This window comes from Thalassophryne amazonica, chromosome 1 (genome assembly GCF_902500255.1).
Source record: "Thalassophryne amazonica chromosome 1, fThaAma1.1, whole genome shotgun sequence".
Classification (NCBI taxonomy): Eukaryota; Metazoa; Chordata; class Actinopteri; order Batrachoidiformes; family Batrachoididae; genus Thalassophryne; species Thalassophryne amazonica.
The window spans coordinates 164693337-164712627 of record NC_047103.1 but is presented as its reverse complement, the minus strand read 5'-3'; positions in this window follow the sequence as shown (position 1 = coordinate 164712627).

The window sequence follows — 19291 nt, the reverse complement described above, 5'->3', positions numbered from 1 at the left end:
CGCTCTGTCTTTATGTCTGTTTAGTTTGGCTGCATGTCAGTTCATCTGAGGGGATGGCAGATGAGAGATTGGCCCGCTCAAGCACTTGACAACCATGCTCAACACACACTCCTTCATGCAAGCAGACATGAACACACATACAAAATGCTTTTGACACACATGCACAAATCTACAAGTTCTTTTGATACCTACTTGAGCACAGACGCACTGGAAATGTGTCACAAATTCATGAACATAACCAAATTCCCAAATTGGGATATGTGTGACCAAGCACCCACATAAACACTTGTCTCCTGCCTGTCATGCTTTTCTATCATGATATGTGACAGTAATAGAAGTGTGTCAGCAAGGTCAAATGCACGCTGTCACCCATGAGACACTTATTGAAGCCTCATGAATCTCAAGTGGAGACCTGCAGACATACATGTTTGTGCTGCACATTTTATACTCAAGTGTTGTGGCGCGCTAATTTACACATGCAACAGCTCTGTGACGTAGAATAGATGGGAATTTAATAAAGGTCAAGGAAAGTGAGCTTTGATTTCCATTTGAAATTTGAAGCAGGCCTCCCATTGCTGATTATTTGCATCCCAAATCCAAAAATAATGAGTTAATCAGGCTCAAATTGGAAGTCAAATTTTATACTGTTATATTGACTACACCTGAATATGGACGTGGCCCATGACACAAGTCCTTGTGAGCATACAAAGCAACTGCATACAGCCTCTGTGCTAGCCTGCATGGTAGTTATTACTGCATTTTTCCACAATGCCAAAATGTTAACATCTCAAAACTGCCTTTTGTTGAAGAGTGCACCATGCTTTTCAAGGGATTTATGCTGCAGAGGAGAATCAGAAGGAGGCTTCTACTCACAAAACAGGAGGTCTCTATCACTGCATGTTCATGTCCACAATCATCTACATTTGCTGCATAGATATCACACACATGGCCAGATCGATGAGCACAGCTGTGCACCTCATTTTACACACCACTTTGCAAAGTCGCTTCCCACTCCAGTCAATGAAATTGCTCACCGCTCACTCCAAAATAGAAAATCTGTCTCGTATTTTAATTTTAGCCTTTAATTGCAGCCGGGCAGCAAAATACCTGAACAGCCAAATCTACATTCAAGCAGAAATGATTTACTTCAAGATGTACTAATGAATTAACAACCAAAGACATCCGTAAAATGAAAGTAAGGGATGTATATTGCCCTATCTGCACAACTTACATTAGATTATTCATATGAAAATTCAGTAAGGTATATCTTATATATTATATTCCAATATTAAGGCGGAACTATGCTAGTATACTAAGGTATATCTAAATATCTAAAAAGGAAGAGTAAAATAGAAGAGTAGAAAAAAGTAGAATAGAGCCACTTAGGTGCCTGGTCTTGAGAACCAGGGATGGTAGGTTGAAAAGCTTTTTTATCCCATGGGAAACTCTCCCTACCCACCCAAGCGGCTCAAGAAAAAAGTATATATAATAATAAATAATAAGATGTAAGATAGATAAGACACCATATATACTCGTATATATATATATAACTATATTTAAATATTAAGGGTAATAAACAACATATACAATAAATATGGTACTATATAATATGCAGGAGTAGGTATTAAAACCTAAATATTAATACAGGAGAAGATTGTTATGAATTGCAATGTGTTAACATAGCAAATTGAAAACAAAACATTTTTCTTACCTTTACCCCAGATTACACCAATCTTCAGATCCAATTGAATAGCCTATTTTATTTTATTTGCACAAAAAATGTACATAAATGGATGTCAAATATCTGCAGTGGGAGAGTACCTTATGTGATTTTTTATTTATTTTTATTTTTTATTGTTTCATTCCAGACAGCAAGCAGGTGGAACATTGTCCAATACTGGAATGATACACATGTATCTCTTAAAACATGACCACCATTACCACTTGCTGTGTTTACTCTAGGTAAGTTTGGTACCAGTTTGGCCATGGACCTAAAGTGATCCAAAATGTTTTTCCTGTAGGCCATGTGGCATCAAACTGTTATTACACAGTGCTTCTTGGTTTTCCAAATCAAAAAGAAAGAAAGAAAGAAAAAAAACTAACAAGGCTGAAGGAATTATAAATTATCAAGTACACTTGGTTGCCTCTCAATAAGGAGGTCCCCAATTGCATCAGGAAGGCCATCCTTCATTAATCTTGTAGAGCTGCAATGGATCTGCTCTGGTGACCCCATGCAAAACAAGAAAAGCCAAAAGAAATTAGTTTCACTGTTCAGCTTTCTAAATAGCGTACACTTTCGGTTTTCAACCCTAACCTTGGAGGACCCAGACATTCCTTATCTGAGGGCCATTTATAAGTGTTCTGAACCTTATGACCAAACACTGGTTTCAAGTTCAAAATATTGTTTCCTGTTCAGACACAGAAAACAGTACCTGACCAGAATGACACACGGTACAGTGCATTATTCAATCTCAGCAGTGGTTCCACTACAAATTGGTCAAACATTAGGGAGCTTCATGGGAATCAATTTGGCTCCAAAGATATATATAAAAAACCCTTAAAATCTTAAGTCTCAAACAGCCAATTTAAAGAATGTCCAAGTGGAATAACATCACCAAAGCTTATTTCACAGTTATGTGAACCACGCTTCATGTCAGCTAACACAATGAACTGCAGGGAGAAACATGACGCTCAGTACACTGGCAAATATGGGATAAAATATACAATGTAAAAGTGAATCTGGAGTTAAAGACTGGATAGAATGCCTGGCTTGGGATGTTATGAAACCTTTGAAATGAAACAAAAAACATCACGTAATGTCCTGCGACCTGGTGAACACCAGCACCTGCTGGACAGTTCAAGAAGGTGCATCCGTATCAAATTATGCATTTCATATATAAAGGCTACAGCCAGCAAAGTTGCAAAAGAGAGTTACAAAAATTCAGTGCATCATTGTCCACTTTCAAAAAGAACCAATAACCACTAGTCTGCTGCTGTGTATTATTTCACCTTGATCACTGCAAAAACTGTCTTCTAAAAATAAGCCAAATATTCTGAAATCTAGCCAAATTGTCCTGTATGAAGCAAAAATAAAAATTTGCCAATGGGGTAAGAAAAAATTTACTTGGTTACAACTCTCAAAACAAGCAAAATGTCTAGGCACTGAATAATTAAAATGTCCCTTAAAATTAGTCATAATTTTTATTTTAAGATTAGCCTATTGTTGTGAAAGTGACGTGACACGGACCCACAACAGGGGGCGTTAATGAACGGACAATGGATAAGCCAAAAAGTAACAATTTAATGTTGTGAATCGCACAACAACGTACAGACAATAACAATATGGTGGACTGTCAATCATACCACCAGGTGACGTGTGGGCAGGCTCGACGATAGAAGACGCCTGGAGAGAGAAGAGCTGGATCCCCACACAGCTTCCACCACCAACGGAGCTGAAGAACACCGGAGCCGCCAAGCCCTGCGCCCCAGGTGGCCGCTGTCTTCAGCAGTCAGACCCGGTACTGCTGGCAGAGAACAAAGACAGTCCAGATGAGTGTGAGTTCGCACACTCAGTAATCTACAGTCTGTCTTAAGTAAAGGAGGGAAAACCTCCACCTCCAATCACACACACTCGTGCAGCTCCTGGTCAACCACTTATCTGAGTTGGGGTGTGAGGCGAAGCCGTCGCTGTCACACCAAACGCCAATCCTCCAGATAAGGAAACACTCCAGGAAAACGGCTGCAAATAGAAGTTCGGGTTAAACACACACAGTGTCAGGCAGCAGAGAAATTACCTGAATGGTAGTTGATTTCTCGGCGAGGAGGTGGAGTTGCAGTCCGGTCTTTGTAGTGGTGATGATGGGTGACAGCTTGTGTTGATTGTTGACAGCTGTCACCTCCAGCAAAGCCGACGCCCTCTCGTGCTTGAAGCCCGCACTTCAAGCAGAGCGCCATCTTGTGGTGGTGGGCCAGCAGTACCTCCTCTTCAGCGGCCCACACAACACCTATGATGTTAAAATAAGGAAAAATCTTGTTTCTTTGCTTGGATAATTTGAAATCCATTGCCTTTCCTTGTTACTGGTTAAATACTATACAAATAATAAATTTCTATGAGTTGAATGGTACGAATATTTCATGAGGTGAAAGCTGGTACATTTCAGCTTTCACCTCATGAAATATTCGTACCATTGAAAGAATGAAAAAAAAAATTGTTATTTGTTATATATAATGTCTAAAATAGATCCTTGTTATTTGATATTTTATTAATTTCTAGACAACAGAAAAGGGACTTACATTTTGGTGTTCCACTGGTGCTTAACAGCCCAACATGAACTTTAAACAGTAGTCCAAAATTGCAATGATGTAGTTTGTGATGCCGTGCACTGACTCCATGTACTTCCAAAAAAAACCCCAAACTTTGTGTAGTTCCTCAGACCAGTGAAAAATCACTCAGAAATTAGTACAGCTTTTCATCCTAACAGCTCTTCATGCCTCCTGCAGTCTTACAGCGGAGTGGATTTTTTTTGTGTGTGTTAGAAGAATTAGCAGGGTCAATTAGCTCCTTCAAACCATTGTCCGTCAGCAAACCAAACTCTGCTATGTTTAGCTAAACGCTGCCCCCGGTAGTGTGAGTGCGTGTGGTGGTCATGGCGTGCAATAGCAAATTTCATACAGCACCAAAATTGCATGGTAAAAGGAACTATTGCACGGTCAATGAAACACAATGGGAAATGGTATGGATAATCCATGTCACATGACATACAACCACCAATCAAATGACATGATCTACTCAGCCATTATATGAAGCTTGATATAAGCTGAAAATACATAACAAAAACTGAGATACTTTTTCCCAAAATAAGCCATTTTTCTTATGTAAAAAATGCTTGACAAGATTATTTTTCTATTTAGACAAAAATTAAGTCAAATTTTCTTTAAACAAGTCTTTTTTTTTACTTTCTTAGATATCAGTTTTTTGCGGTGGTCGACCAAACCTTTCTTGGACTTTGACAGTATAGAAAGTTTTGCACATTTTGTTCAGGTTTATACTTTGCAGAAGGTCACACTCCAACACTAGAAGAATGTCGTAGCAACCAAGCAAATCCTGCAGGCACTTTTATGTTTGTGGCACTTACAAGCATCAGTTTGGCTGCAGGCGAGAAAAAGGTTTTACGATGACAGTACATATTGGTGTGGTTGGTTTTAAGCTGGTATAGGATGCCTACCTTTGAGCAAATGAAAACATCTTGCTCACCTTAACCAGTGCATTCACAGCCTGTTTATTTTTGAAATTTTTTTTATTATCATTCCTAGGATGTTACTTGGAGCAGGTGCTTCCACACCGCTCACATTCTGAGTTGCAGTGGAATGGATAGCTGAGGGTGAGAAAGGCCAGAGATGCTGTTATAGCTGCACAAAAAAAGCCGGCGGACACATAAAGAGTTTATCATGTGGGTGAGCAGAGAGCACGCTCGCTAATATCCCGAGGCTGTGCAATGAAGTCTGATTGACCCCATACATCAAAGGGGGTGTGCACACATGCTTGTGTGTGCATGTGGATGTCCAAAGCTTGATGATTTCTATGCTTTTGGGGACAACAAAAATCACACACAAGCTCACGATTTTGGTATAATTGAAATGTGCTGGAGGGAAAATACAGATGCCGGAGCTCAGCTGGAAATCGGGAAGACAGCAGGGTGTTGGATGCTCCTCTACCCACCTGGGTAAGCACGGGGGGGGAGGTATTGCAAATGGGCAAAACAGCAAGATGGAATGCTTGATTGGAAGCAACCGGAACCTGTTTGTTGTTGAGAACGCCTCCCTCTCTGCGTCACTCTCTCTTTCTCCGGCACTCACTCCATTTCCGTGTAATTAGGATGCTGGCTGGAAAGACTGATCAGCTGTCATCCCCAGTGGTGGCCTTCCACCGCCTGAATGTCAACACTGTCTGAGACCTCCTGTCTGAGCAAGCAACACACTCAATTAGAGGCGCTCAGTCACTGCAGGAGCTACTGCGACAAACAGACACACACAAAACACAGAAAAACGCACAAACACGGCCATGCACATTCTGATGCACTCATCTTGGTTCTGCACAGCGGTACCGCCGCTGTTGCCCCGGGTGATTGCATTAATTAAAGTGCAGCTTTCCAGGACATAAAAATTGCTTACTTTCCTTTCTCACAATGTGGGGACAACTTCCACATGCAAACAGCACTCCTGGACGAAAACAGACGCATGTCGGCGGCGGGCAAATGCCCCCACCGCTCCATTCGGCTGCATCAAAGTGTTTGCCATCAAGGGTGGAGACAGCAAAGAGGACTTTTTCTTTCAGCTTGTTGAGCTGTTTTCATCTACACTGCATGTTTTAGCATTAAGATCTTACACCGCATGTGTGGTGTTCCACAGAACGCACCAGCATGACACAGTTAACCAAACTGAATTAAGAATCATCACCGAACATCCAGCCTGAAGGGACAGCTGCTGTATCGTCGGGATTTTGACCATCTTGTGTGACTATTGTGTCTTTTTCAAAGGAAAAACTGACCAATTTGACTGTCAGCTCTTCCTGAGAGTAGATTCCTGCTCCAGGTGGTGAAGTTAAACTATCTTTGGGTCTTGTCGGCAGATGGGCACAAAATGAAGCGAAGCGGCACAACGGAACGTGGCTTTTGTCTGTGAAAAGGGAACTGAGCTAGAAAGAGTACCAAATGTTTCAAACCTCAACGAGGAATGTCTCAAAGATAGGGACTTTTCAAAGTTACCGAAGGTTAGCGGTCATGGAACATGACCAAAAAACAAAACAAAACAAACCCTAACAAAAAAGTGATATATGAGTTTGTAATATCCATAAGTGTATCTGTATAAATTTCCTCAAAATAGCCATTCTAAAAGAGTCTGACATTTCAAGGTTACCCAAGGTCAAAGGCGATGTGACCAATAGACGGGGTGGGGGTGGGGGGGGGGGCGTATAAGATGTCATATTAGCATTTAATCATGACCATCTGTTTATATGTAACAGAGTGTTGTATAAAGTACCGGAAAATCACACTTAAGTAAAAGTACAGATACCCATTAAAAAAATGACTTTGGTAGAAGTTCAAGTCACTAATTGAAATGCTACTCAAGTAAAAGTCTTAAAGTAGTATTTATTGTACTTAAGTATGACAAGTAATGTACAACTAAATGTAGTCACGTATTGAAAGTAAAAGTACAAGTAAATGTTAATAATCAAAAACGGAGTGATTTTTTTTTATATTACAAAGTTTATCTAGGCTTGTAAATGACTGGTAGTATTAGTCAAAATACTGAAAATTGTGCACATCACACAAAAACACTTCAGAAACAAGGTTTCAAAACCTAAACGAGAGTAGGCTACTCACTAGGTGTTCACAGGAAACATTTAATTCTATATGTATTTATTTATTTTCATTGTTACATGGTTTTATCTTTTCTGTTGTGTTTTTTTTCATTAGGTTCTTTTTGTCTCTTTCTCTAAAATTGTATTGTAACATTATTAGTCTATTATTATTGACTATCACTGTCTATTATGTAGACTATTATTATTGCTATAATACATGAATAAAAATCCATTTAAAAAATTGCAATTTGACTCTTTTACGACAACGAATGCTAAGCCATTAATTATACAGACAACAAATCAACACAAACGTGCTGATGCGAACAGGTTAATGCTAACTTTAACATTGAAAACGCCATAGACATGCTAACGTGTTAGCATCGGTCCTGTTTTTAAGTTATAAAATACATCTATCACTGTTTCAGAAGACAATAACAGGTCGGTTTAACATAAAAATATTAAATATTACTCACAGACATATGCTCTTCAGAGTTTTAGCGGGAAAAATTAGGATAAAACAAAATAAAATCCACCAATCGTAGATCGAAGCACTGCTTCGATTGGTTCAAGGTTCAAAGCAAAGCCGCGCTGCAGAAAAGTTGATTACAGATCCGCTGCAGGTCTGTAATCAATGTAGAGAAATGATTATTTTCCTGACAAACACCCCCCAAGTGCAAAAAAGCCGACCGGACATGCTTCAAGACAAATCGGCCTGACTTTGTTGCAGTCACTAGTAATCAGTGGTGTCTCTGGGTGTGTGTGTCTGTGTTTTTTTTGTAACGAGTAACGGCATGGCGCATAGAAAATGTATCAGAGTAGAAGTATGCAATTAAGGTCGGAAATGTAGTGAAGTAAAAGTGAAAGTAACCTGAATTAAAAAACTCAAGTAAAGTACAAAGTCTCCCAAAACGTACTTAAGTACAGTAGTGAAGTATTTTTACTTCGTTACTATACAACACTGGTAACAGATTCTTTAAAACAGACCCTTTTATCAACCCTTATATGAAAGTGTTGGGTTAAAACTTTGGCACATGACCTTGAATTTTACCTGATTTTTCTGAAAATCAAATCATTTTGTGCCTGGCTAACTCTGGCTACCACCCAGGCAGACAACAACCCTTCCATCCCCATCTCTCAAAAGTAACTACTGTATTTTCCAGAGTAAAAGTCACAGCTTGTTTTTTTTGACTTGCGATTTAAACTTCCATGTGATTTATACTCCAGAAAATACTGTATCTATTTTCCACAGACAGGTGAAACGTGGGTGTGTCATTGGCCTTGTCCAGCTGTTGGGGTCCTCAACATTCAGGTGAGAAACACACCAAACAGTGGCGGCGCCAGGAAAGTTTTGTTGGGGGGGGAAGCTCCACAAAATGTCATCAAAATGAACAATATATAGTAGACTGCTTTATAAATACCAAGGTATGTGTTTTAGTCACCTGTGCTCCTCTAAAATGTGGTATCAATGCACACACACACACATCACGATGTGATGTGTGTGTGTGTGTAATGTGTGCAAGTTCAGTAAACTTGCACATAGGTATAAATAAAGATAAGTGAAGTTTAGAGTGGCCGTAACAAATATTTAGGAAACCTAAATTTTTGGAGTATGGAGTTAAATTTGTGTCATTAATACATGATTTACAAATATCCTGTGATTTGTACACATGCTTTGTGATCCACAAACACAAATTTCTGATTTGTAACTTGTGTGTGTGTTTTTACAAATAAATGTTTATTTGCAAACTGAAAATTCTGTTTGTGAAGGGTGATTCAGCATTGGTGGATCACCGAACACACACATTCATCACTTTGTTCAGTTACGCAATATTGAGACATTCTCAGCGCAAAACTGCAGTTGAAATCCACAAATATGTCAGTTGCTATTCACATTATTGGCAGAATTACTGGGGGGTTTGAGGGAGATCTTGGGTTATTATTGGGTGGGCTTAAGCCCCCCCTTGGCGCCGCCACTGACATCAAATGGCCAAATTTTCACTGGAGGATTTATTTAACACCACACCAGTCACTGTATTTTCTAATGGCTTGATTGTTTTTCACAGTGACTGGCTCGTCAGTCCCGCCACCCATCCCTATAGATTCCACCCTCAAGTGGAAAATCGGAGTTGACCCTCAGAATAATCCTGGCAACTGCACCTACAGTCACACCACCTGTTTTAGATTGCTTCTGCTTATTACTTTTTGGATTGGATGATTTTTTTTTTTTGGTTTTTTTTTTGTTAGCGGGATTACTCAAATGAATATCTACTTTTCTAGAAAAGTGTGGCCTTACCTGGAATAGAAACCAAATCTCAGAGGATTTTGAAAAAGAACTGCATTTAGGAATGAGCTCTAAAATGTATTTTCTTGGTATTGTGGTTTTTCTTTCTTGGATTTTCTGATGAAATATAAAAGGTAAAGTAAGACCAGCCTCTGCTTTTTCTCCTCTATAATTTACCTTCAAGCGCTGTTCAGCATCATTTTCTTTGACAAATTATACAGCTGCTGAAGACCATCTGGACATCTTCAGGCTGCTTCACTCTGTAGACTTTTAGTGGTTTCTTTATTATCCAGAGCGACAAATGGTGGAAATGAGCAGGTTGTGAGTCAGTGCTTTTGCAAAGATAAAACGTCAGAGCAAGAAGTAACTGACAGATATGCATCAGCTGTTAAAGGATCAGACCCGTGACTGCTTACACTGCATTTCTCTTTCATTTTTAGTGGTGAAGTGAGTGGATTTGTGGTTTGGGTATGAGTTCGGGCTACATTGAGGGATTACATGTTTTAGTAAATATTAGAGAATCAATGCAACCTTCCCAAAATCGGATTTTCCAAGGCCCTTTTTTTTTTTTTTTTTTTTTTTTTTTTACAATTTATTGTTTGAAGAAGAAAAAAAAAAGAGAACATGCAATTGTTTATCCTTCAAACACTCATCACTGGATTATACTGCATCAACGTTTCTTGACCGCTCTTCTTGAGGAGAGAGGAGATTGAGTTTGCAGGTGTGGAGGTGCTTTTTGGAGGCTTGTGGAAATTATGACTGTCCGTCTCTGTCTGCTGACGGTTTCTGCAGGGATAAACACGGAAAATTCTGACTGAAAAGCTCCAGCTAACAAAAACAAGTGTAGCATCTGCTGGAGTTCTGTGAGGAAACAGTAGGAGCAGCGAGTGTTTGTCACCACAAAATACGAATAACACTGAACCAAATGTGAAACATCAGATAGATCAGATTATTATTATATAAAAAATAAATCATCCTGGATTCATACGGCAAAGCAGCAATAACATGCAAACAACCATGGACAAAGCTACACAAATTTAAAGATGGCAACAAGTAACGGAGGACACTGGGTGTCTTCAAAACAAAAAATTAAACTAAAAAGATTATTTTCAGGACTCTGGCTGAGTTTGGAGTCAAGTTTTTTATTCTTCCAAGAGGCAACTCACAAATCACTTGGAAGCGGGGAGGTGGGGTGCAGGGGGTGCTGGCGTACTGTCCTGTGCTGGTCGGCTAACTTGGGGAACATCGGTTAAACCTGTGCTGGTTTTGAAATAAAAGGATCAATAAATGGAATAGTTTTGACTGTGTTGAGTGCTTTGTCTCCAAAGTAAATGTCAAACAAGGTCAACATCCATTGGATTCTATGACATGTGACATATGTTACCCTGTAACATGATAACTAAGCATGACAGATGGTGCAAACTATTCCTTTTTAGAACCCTATTAACACAAACAATAATTTGCATAATTTTTTACTGAAATTGGAGCAACTTTAATATTTGACCCCTGTACAACCTGAAATGGTGACAAAGGTCAGTTTCAGTTTGTACAGGGGTCAAAAGTTAAAGTTCCTTTGATTTTGGTAAAAAGTGATGCAAATTATTGGTCGAGCTAATAGGATTAATAAATGGAATAGTTTTGATTGTGTTGAATGTTTGGTCTCCAAAGTAAAGGTCAAACAAGGTCAACGTCCATTGGATTCTATGATGTGTGACATATGCCCTGTATCATGATAACTCTTACATGGTTCAAACAATTTCTTTTTAAAACCCTGTTAACTCAAATAATAATTTGCATCATTGTTTTACCAAAATTGACGCAACTTTAAGTTTTGACCCCTGCACAAACTGAAACTGACCTTTGTCACCATTTTTGCTGTTTGACCCCATAACTCCAGAACATTCCATCATAGATAGTCCAAACTATACCATTTTGGAATCGTTATGATCAGACAAGTAATGTGATATAGTTTTCAACATGATTGGAGCATTTTTAAAGTTTGACCTCTGTGTAATTCTTCATTGACCCCTACCTGGTTACAGCTACAACCCTGGGATGGCTATCATACATTTTTTTTTTAGGCCATGATACACTGAGGCTGGATTCTAAGTGTCGTTTTTTTCCCCCTAAGTGGTACCGAAAACCTGCTTGGCCCATGGACTATTCATGTTACTGTGGCTCAACTCACACTTGGCTTGGGGTAGCCCAGTGCAGTTTTGCTGCAACTCCACATCTAATGTTCAAGCCAAGCACAGAATAACGTAACCTGAGATATCAAGAGTTTAGGACAAGTTCACATTGAGTTATGCAGTATTCCATCAGGCAGTAATGAGCTGAGCGCAGGCCAGGCTGAGTCATGGGGAGTCTGATGGAACGCCAGAAAAAAATGATGGCATTCCCCGACCTTTGCTGAATGGTGGGCCTGTGAGGGGAGGACATGGTACAGTTATGTGGCCAGTGAGAGTCAAGTGCTGGCTATGGAGTGAAATAGTCCTGAGTTTGGGATTTTGGCCAGCTATGAGAGCTGCGCTTGAACAGCTTGTTTCTACGTCTTTTTCTTGAAATGGAAAGGAAACGCTTGTTGCCCCATCCAGCGGGAAAGCTTTTTAGCAAGTTGGTAATTTCAGTGTTTGTGGAAAAACACTATTTATGCCACAAATGGTATGTCTCTCTATTGGCAAGTTATATTAAAGAAAATGCTAGCTGTGGTTAGCATATGCAGTCATGCTAACTACAGCACATGACTCAAACAAAATATGATGCTAATGTTAGCATTAGCCTCACCACATATCATACGTTAATTGCAGGTAGTGTTTTCTATTAAACAACCTGTCATTTGTCAAACAAGCTAGCAATGGTCAACATAATTGCAGGTCACTCTAAATCCATAGCTAACTAGATGTGTCTATCAAGACGAGACCTTTTAGGCCTAATTTTTGCAAGGAGTAGGAGAATTTTGACATGCATAACACAGAAATGTGGGACTTTGAGGAAACCACAATCATATTTACCCCTGAAAGCTAGAGTTGGTAGTCCTGGAGAGCTAGCAAGAGAGCTAGGAAGATTTGAAAGTAGCACCTCCTCTAGGTTCCACCCCCTCCCCCCTACCCCGTCAGTGCTCCGTCCAAACCCACGCCCCCACAAACTTGAACACCCACATACAGAGAATCAAACGTTAGCTTTTGGGCTAATACGACCTACAAAAGTAGCCAAGTTGGCAAATCTTATATGAAAATAAAAAATCTTCCCGAAGAAAAAGTAATTACCTGTCCAACAGAAGGAGAACAACCTCTGTGTCACTTTTCAGGCCCTTCAGATGCCTCAGCTGTTTCCACCAAGAAAATGCTGCACCGATGTTGACTTTTCTCTGACCTCTTGCTTTATCCTGAGCCTTTTCTGACACCGACTTTATTTTCCTTGGCTTTCTATCGGGGTGAGCCGTTAAACGTAACGGTGGAAGTGGTAGTTTCGGCTGTATTCCCTCTGCAATTGTACTGAAGTGAACTTCGTCAGTGAAACAAGATGAGTGCACACGCGCAGAGGAGGGAGGGACAGAGGGGGCATTGATCCTGGTGACGCAAGCAGGAAGAACTAGACATGAAGGCATCTGATTGGGTTTTTGAGTGCGCACCGCGGGGCTTATACTGGTCGGAGTTTTATCGATCTTACAGCTGCTACAGACGTCTGATTTTTTTTTGTTCCTTTTTCTGAATATATAATGTATTGACTACTGTTAGGATAGACGGACCATTTCACCCAGTATAACAAAAACTGTTTCTGAACAGAGTTACCTACCCTAGCTTTAAACAGAAACAAAGTCTGATTTCACGCAAACCCTTTTCATTTCTTTAAATTATTTGCTTTATTTGGAATCCAAGTTTCAAATATTTTTCCAAACTGAAGTATTTATCAACTCCAGCTTATTTTGTTCTGTGTTTTCATTTTAATTACGAGAAAGACTGCAGCTTTATCACCATCCACGACCCTTCTCCTGCTGCTTGTCTTTTTCTTGCAGGTGATGTTTTTCTGCGTTTGACAGTCCGCCTCAGGCTGTTGTGCTCAACTTTAACCTCCAATCTGCTTCTTTCTCGCACTCATTTACTTACCGCGCCATCTTCTCAGCACCGCTTTCTGTCCTGATTGCTGTGTTGCATGTACAGCTTGCCTTATGGGAAGCTGCCTTCTCAGCTCGTGTTCTTCTTCCTCGTCTCTGTGGTAATACTTGGATGAAGATCGGAGTCTTCATGCGTTGGCTGCAGAAGGGGCTGTCTGTGCCTGTTTGCCCCCCTAAAAAACAAACGTGTAAGAGCCTCGGGCGTGGAGCTTGTGCACTTCACAAGTTTTAACTGTAGTCAGAAAAATGCTGAACCAGATCCAGAAAAGCCAGCAGTGATCAAATAATATATGAATGCGCCTTGTTCGGATTTAAGATTTAATTTTGAATGTTTCAACTGATTCAACAATACAGTGACGTAGTAAGTTTTTGGAGCGATCAAATAACTTTAAAGGGAGATAACTGCACAGACAGCAGCACAATGGAACCATGTGATGAGAAAGACAGAAGCTTTGCTTTTACAGCTTCAACATTTGACTTGAACGTGCGGATACATGCATTGCGTTGGCATCCTTTTCCAAAATTTTCTTCTACAAATATGAGACTGTCAAGTACAAAATGTCATGCTCGGACCCGGCTCGGGTTTTAGGTCTTAGCCCTTGGCGTATTTCGTTTTCCATTTTTTGGTTTTACTTTTCATTAGTTCATACTTTATCATGTTAGTCTCAGCTTGGTGTTGTTTTGCTTTGTTTATTATTTAGTCACTGGTTTCATTCAGCACCTCATCATTTAGTTTGCAGTCATTCAGTTATTTGTTGCTTTTCCTTGTGTTACACTTTCGTCACTGGTTCATTCTTTGCTTATCATTTATTGTGTAGTTTGTATTTGTTCATTCTGGGTCTTTTAAGTTACTTTAGTCTTAGTTTAGTCCTGTTTATCACATTTGTTGTATAATGTTTAGTCACAGGTTTTTGTTATTTTTTAATCTTCAGTGTTGCTCATCAGATTATGTTCCATTTGTCATTTACTGCATTATTCAGTAGTCACCGGTTTTGTTTTCTGTTCGTCACTTATTCTCTGTTTAACCAATAGTTTGTTTTGCCATTTTTATTGTATTCACTTTTCTGTACCAGTCAATAACAGTTCCATCCCAGTTTTAGTTTAAATCATTAGTTTTCTTGTTTTCCCTGTTTTGACTTGTCACGTTAGCTCTTAGGTTTGCCCCTTTTGTTTTGCTTACATTAATTATTTGAGCACGTCATGTTTCTCACAGTTAGTTTTTCTGTCACTCACTTCTCTTGCTTTGCACTGCTCTGTTTTGCCCTCCCACACTCTCTTGCCTTTCTTCCCTCTTTTTTGTTCACTTAACCACACCTCTTTACAGAACCTTCCACACACCTGCTTCACATCACCCTGATTAGTTTGCACCTTATTAAAACCCTCACAGTTCCACAGCTCACTGCCTGATTGTTGACTTTGCTCACTCTCTCGCCTTCAGTTCATGTCCTCTGCTTCTCAGTGTTTTGACCTTGCTTGTTTGCTCCGACCTCCGCCTTGCCTTAATCCTGAACTCATATTCTGACTCTGCCTTTGTTTTTGTCTGTGATACTCCTCAACACTGTTGGTATGACCTCAGCTCGTATTTTGGACCACGTTCCAGCCTGTACCCTGTCTGTCTCTGCCTCATTATCTGATTACCCGTGTACCGAATCTACTGCCTGGTTACAAGATAAAGCCTTTTATTCATCACACCCAGCCATGTCTGAGAGCCTGCATTGGTCTCCACCTGTTTCCTGTGTCAATCCATCACAAGCCTTGACACAAAAGATCCCAAGTTCAAGAACTGTATCATGAGTGCTGCCTAATTGAAGTCATAAATGTATCTTTTTAGTTTTTTTTTATTATTATTTTGTAGTGTGTTGTGCATGAATATATGAGATGGTTTGGACATGTACTTCATGGATTAAGCAGATTTTCAGTACGACCTACAGCATCCCATTGTATCCATAAATGTATGATATCCATCCGAGAGTGGCAGCTATTCACGGTTTTAGAGTATCTCAGAATCCTTTGCATGCTGGGGAGGGAGGCTTGATAATGGCTCAGCTTAATGCTAACTTTAACATTGAAAATGCCATAGATACGCTAACGCGTTAGCATCGGTCCTGTTTTTAAGTTATAAAATACATCTATCAACTGTTTCAGAAGAAAATAACAGGTTGGTTTAACATAAAAAGATAAATATTACTCAAAGACATATGCTCTTTAGGGTTTTAGAGTGGAAGAATTAAGATAAAGCGAAATAAAACAAAGAACCAATGAAGCAGCAGATCGAAGATCGAAGCACTGCTTCATTGACTCAAGGTTCAAAGCAAAGCCGCGCTGCAGAAACAGTTGATTAGAGACCCACTGCAGGGTCTATAATCAATGTAGAGAAATGATTATTTTCCTGACAAACATCCCCCAAAACAACGGCCATTCTGAAGGCAAACAAGTTGCTTGTTGCTTGTCCATTCCACCACCTGCAAACGCTTGTTTACACTGACAACGAAATCTCGGCCTCCTCAGCGAGAGCGTGATTACGCACGAGATTTGACAACATAAAGGCATCAATAGACTCATAGGGGCCCATTCAAGATTAGAGGAAGCCAGGGCACAGTGGATCATAAATGTTGTTTTGTGGCAACATAAACACATTATGCATAGGTTTAGGACATTCTGTTGTCAAGTTATTGTTTATAAGGTTGTGTTATTTATGTCTCCCCAAATGTAATTTACAGGTATTTAAAATCTGTTTTAAAATTTTTGATTCACTGTGCCCCGTGAATCAGTGTCTGGGGTACAGTGAATCAACTTAGAATAGAATGAAAAATACATGATTATAAAGATTTCTTAAAAATTATTAAATATATGCTGATGCATACACAAACTATAATCCAGCAAACCAGCTATGTAATGTGTGAGTGTCTTATATAGTGATATAAGTCCTTCAGAAACTATTATAAATACAACTGTCATAATTTCTGTTCAAATGTGAAAACAGTTGTTTATATACACAAATTATAGAAATAATTCATGGAAAAATAATTGTATAAGCTTCAGCAAGTAATATTTGTTATCCACTTGATGCTGGGGCTTAGTAAATCACTTTCTAGACTGATTCTCTGTGCCCCGGGTGCATGTGACACATGAGCCATGTTATCAAATAGCTGGAGAAGACATAACACATGCTCATCAGTTGGACGTGGTAGTCTTCTAACTCAGTGATTCTCAACCGGGGTGCTGGCACCCTAGGGTGCCGTGATCGATCGTCAGGGGTGCCGTGGGTATTTTTCATATTCGCGATTACCGTGAATTATTTATTTTATCCACAAAGCATAAAACGACTCAGAATCTGACGTCAAACGTGCTGCAGCCTCGCTCTCGTCTTAAGGCGGGACAATAACAAGGAGGCTGACGGCCGATTAAAACAGTGCCGTCTCCTTCAAAAGCCTTCTAAAATGCGGAGCTGTCGGTGTGTGTGTCAGTGCCTGTGTGTGTGCGCGCGCGCGCAGAGTTAACAGGCTGCAGACTGCGAGGGAGGGGGTGGGTGAGGGAGGGGGTGGGTGAGGGAGATTCCTGAATGCAGGCGCGACACGTTCAGTGCGCAGCGAACGCGGAGCAGAGAGAGGATTTTAACCCAAGTGAACGTTAACAAAACGGAAACATGAAGCTGCCTTTACTTCTCTCTGAACTTTCTCTAAAGGTGTGATTCTGCCGTTACCGTCCTGTTCACACCATGTGCGCATCGTATGCTGAATTTATGAGATCATGAGATGAAATAAATGGTCAAATATCTTTAAAAAATGAGAATATATGAATGAACTGAGCCACAAAAAAAAAACAATGTTCAGACGCACAGATCACAAAAAGCAGGTGAGAACTCTGAACTTTAACAGCTGTTATTTTCCAAAGGTATTTATTTGTTCAATCTTGAGCTTAATGCAGTGTTTAAGCACAAAACGTGACTGATGAGGAGAAACAATTTCAGAAATGCAACAGAAACAACCACAAATCAGAAAAAGTTGGGACTGTATGTAAAATGAAGATAAAAATAAAAATGTTGCACCATTCCCAGTTTCTCCACTCACAGAAGCCAAACGTTCTTCCAGAGTTGTGTAATTATACTACAATAGTAGAATATAAAGAAGGGGAAAAAAGAAAAAAAAAATAGACAATATATTCGTCAATCGCAATTATTTGTCTGACAATTAATCGTCTCCAGAAATTCCTAATCTGACAGCCCTACTTGAGATCAGAGTGCAAAATGCTTGAGGATTTTTGAAATGCGGTGTTTTCTGTATCGAATTTCTATTGCGATAATTGGGTTTTGCGCAAAACCAGAGGTAATAGCATTATAATATTATTTTGGTTGGTGGTGTGCCGCAGGATTTTGTAAATATAAACAGGGTGCCGCGGCTCAGAAAAGGTTGAAAATCACTATTCTAACTAATAAGTTTTTGGGACATCTTTCCACTGTTGTGAGAAATAAATACAAAGAGACTGACATCCACAAAATTTACTTTTGATAGGAAAAAAATGACTTCACTTGCCACTTAGTTTTACCCTTAATGTAACCAAAAACAAACACTAATTTATAAGCGGGATGTCTTTATGCATTAAAATATGGCATAACTGCTGCAAATATATATATGTAGTTTTGCAGATATAGCTACTGATTCACTGTGCCCTGTGATTCACCGTGCCCTGGTTACCCTACTCATGGGTCCAAAGTTTTTTTTTTTTTTAAAGGTCTCATCATTGTTGAACAGTAGAACACATTACTTGTCTGACTGTAAGAATTCCAGAACCCCCCCCCCCCCCCCACACACACACACAGTTTTTTTTTTAACAAAAACCTAAATTAAAAAAATGTTGACAATGGCCAATTTCAGTTTGTACGGGCGACAAAAATGAACAATATTCCAATCATGCTGAAAAATATATTACGTTATTTATCTGATCAAAAGATTTCAAATAGGTACAGTTGTACTCTCTGTCACAGAAGGTTATGGATTTATGGAGTAAAAAAAACAACAAACTGGCAGCAAAAGACAGATTTAAGTTGGACAGTAGTCTAAAAATGCTTCAGTCATGTTAAAAGGTACAGTACATTATTTGTATAATCATAAGGATTCCAAAAAGGTTCAGTTGGCATTTTCACTGAATGAAGGCTGCAAAGGTATGGGGTGTTGGTGAGTTTCTCGTCTCCCTGTAGTTTAATGTGGGGAGTGAACTCAGAAGACTCAAAGACTGACAGGAAACGGATTTTAGTTTTAGATGTCATATTAAAAGATGCCTTCAATGAACCAAGAGTTGCTACAACAGCTTGCAAGCTGCCCTCACACACACAGCGCTCTATCTACGCCCTCGACTCCGCACCAAGGTGGGCGGGCCGATGCCCTGCACGTGGATCAGTAGAGCTATGTGATTGGTTGAAAAATGTTGCATTTGACATTTATATGCGGCGACTGCTCGTGTTGTATATCCGGAACGAATGTGTGAAATCAAAACTGTGTTTTGTCTGAGTAGCGTGATAAGCAAAGAACAGTATGTA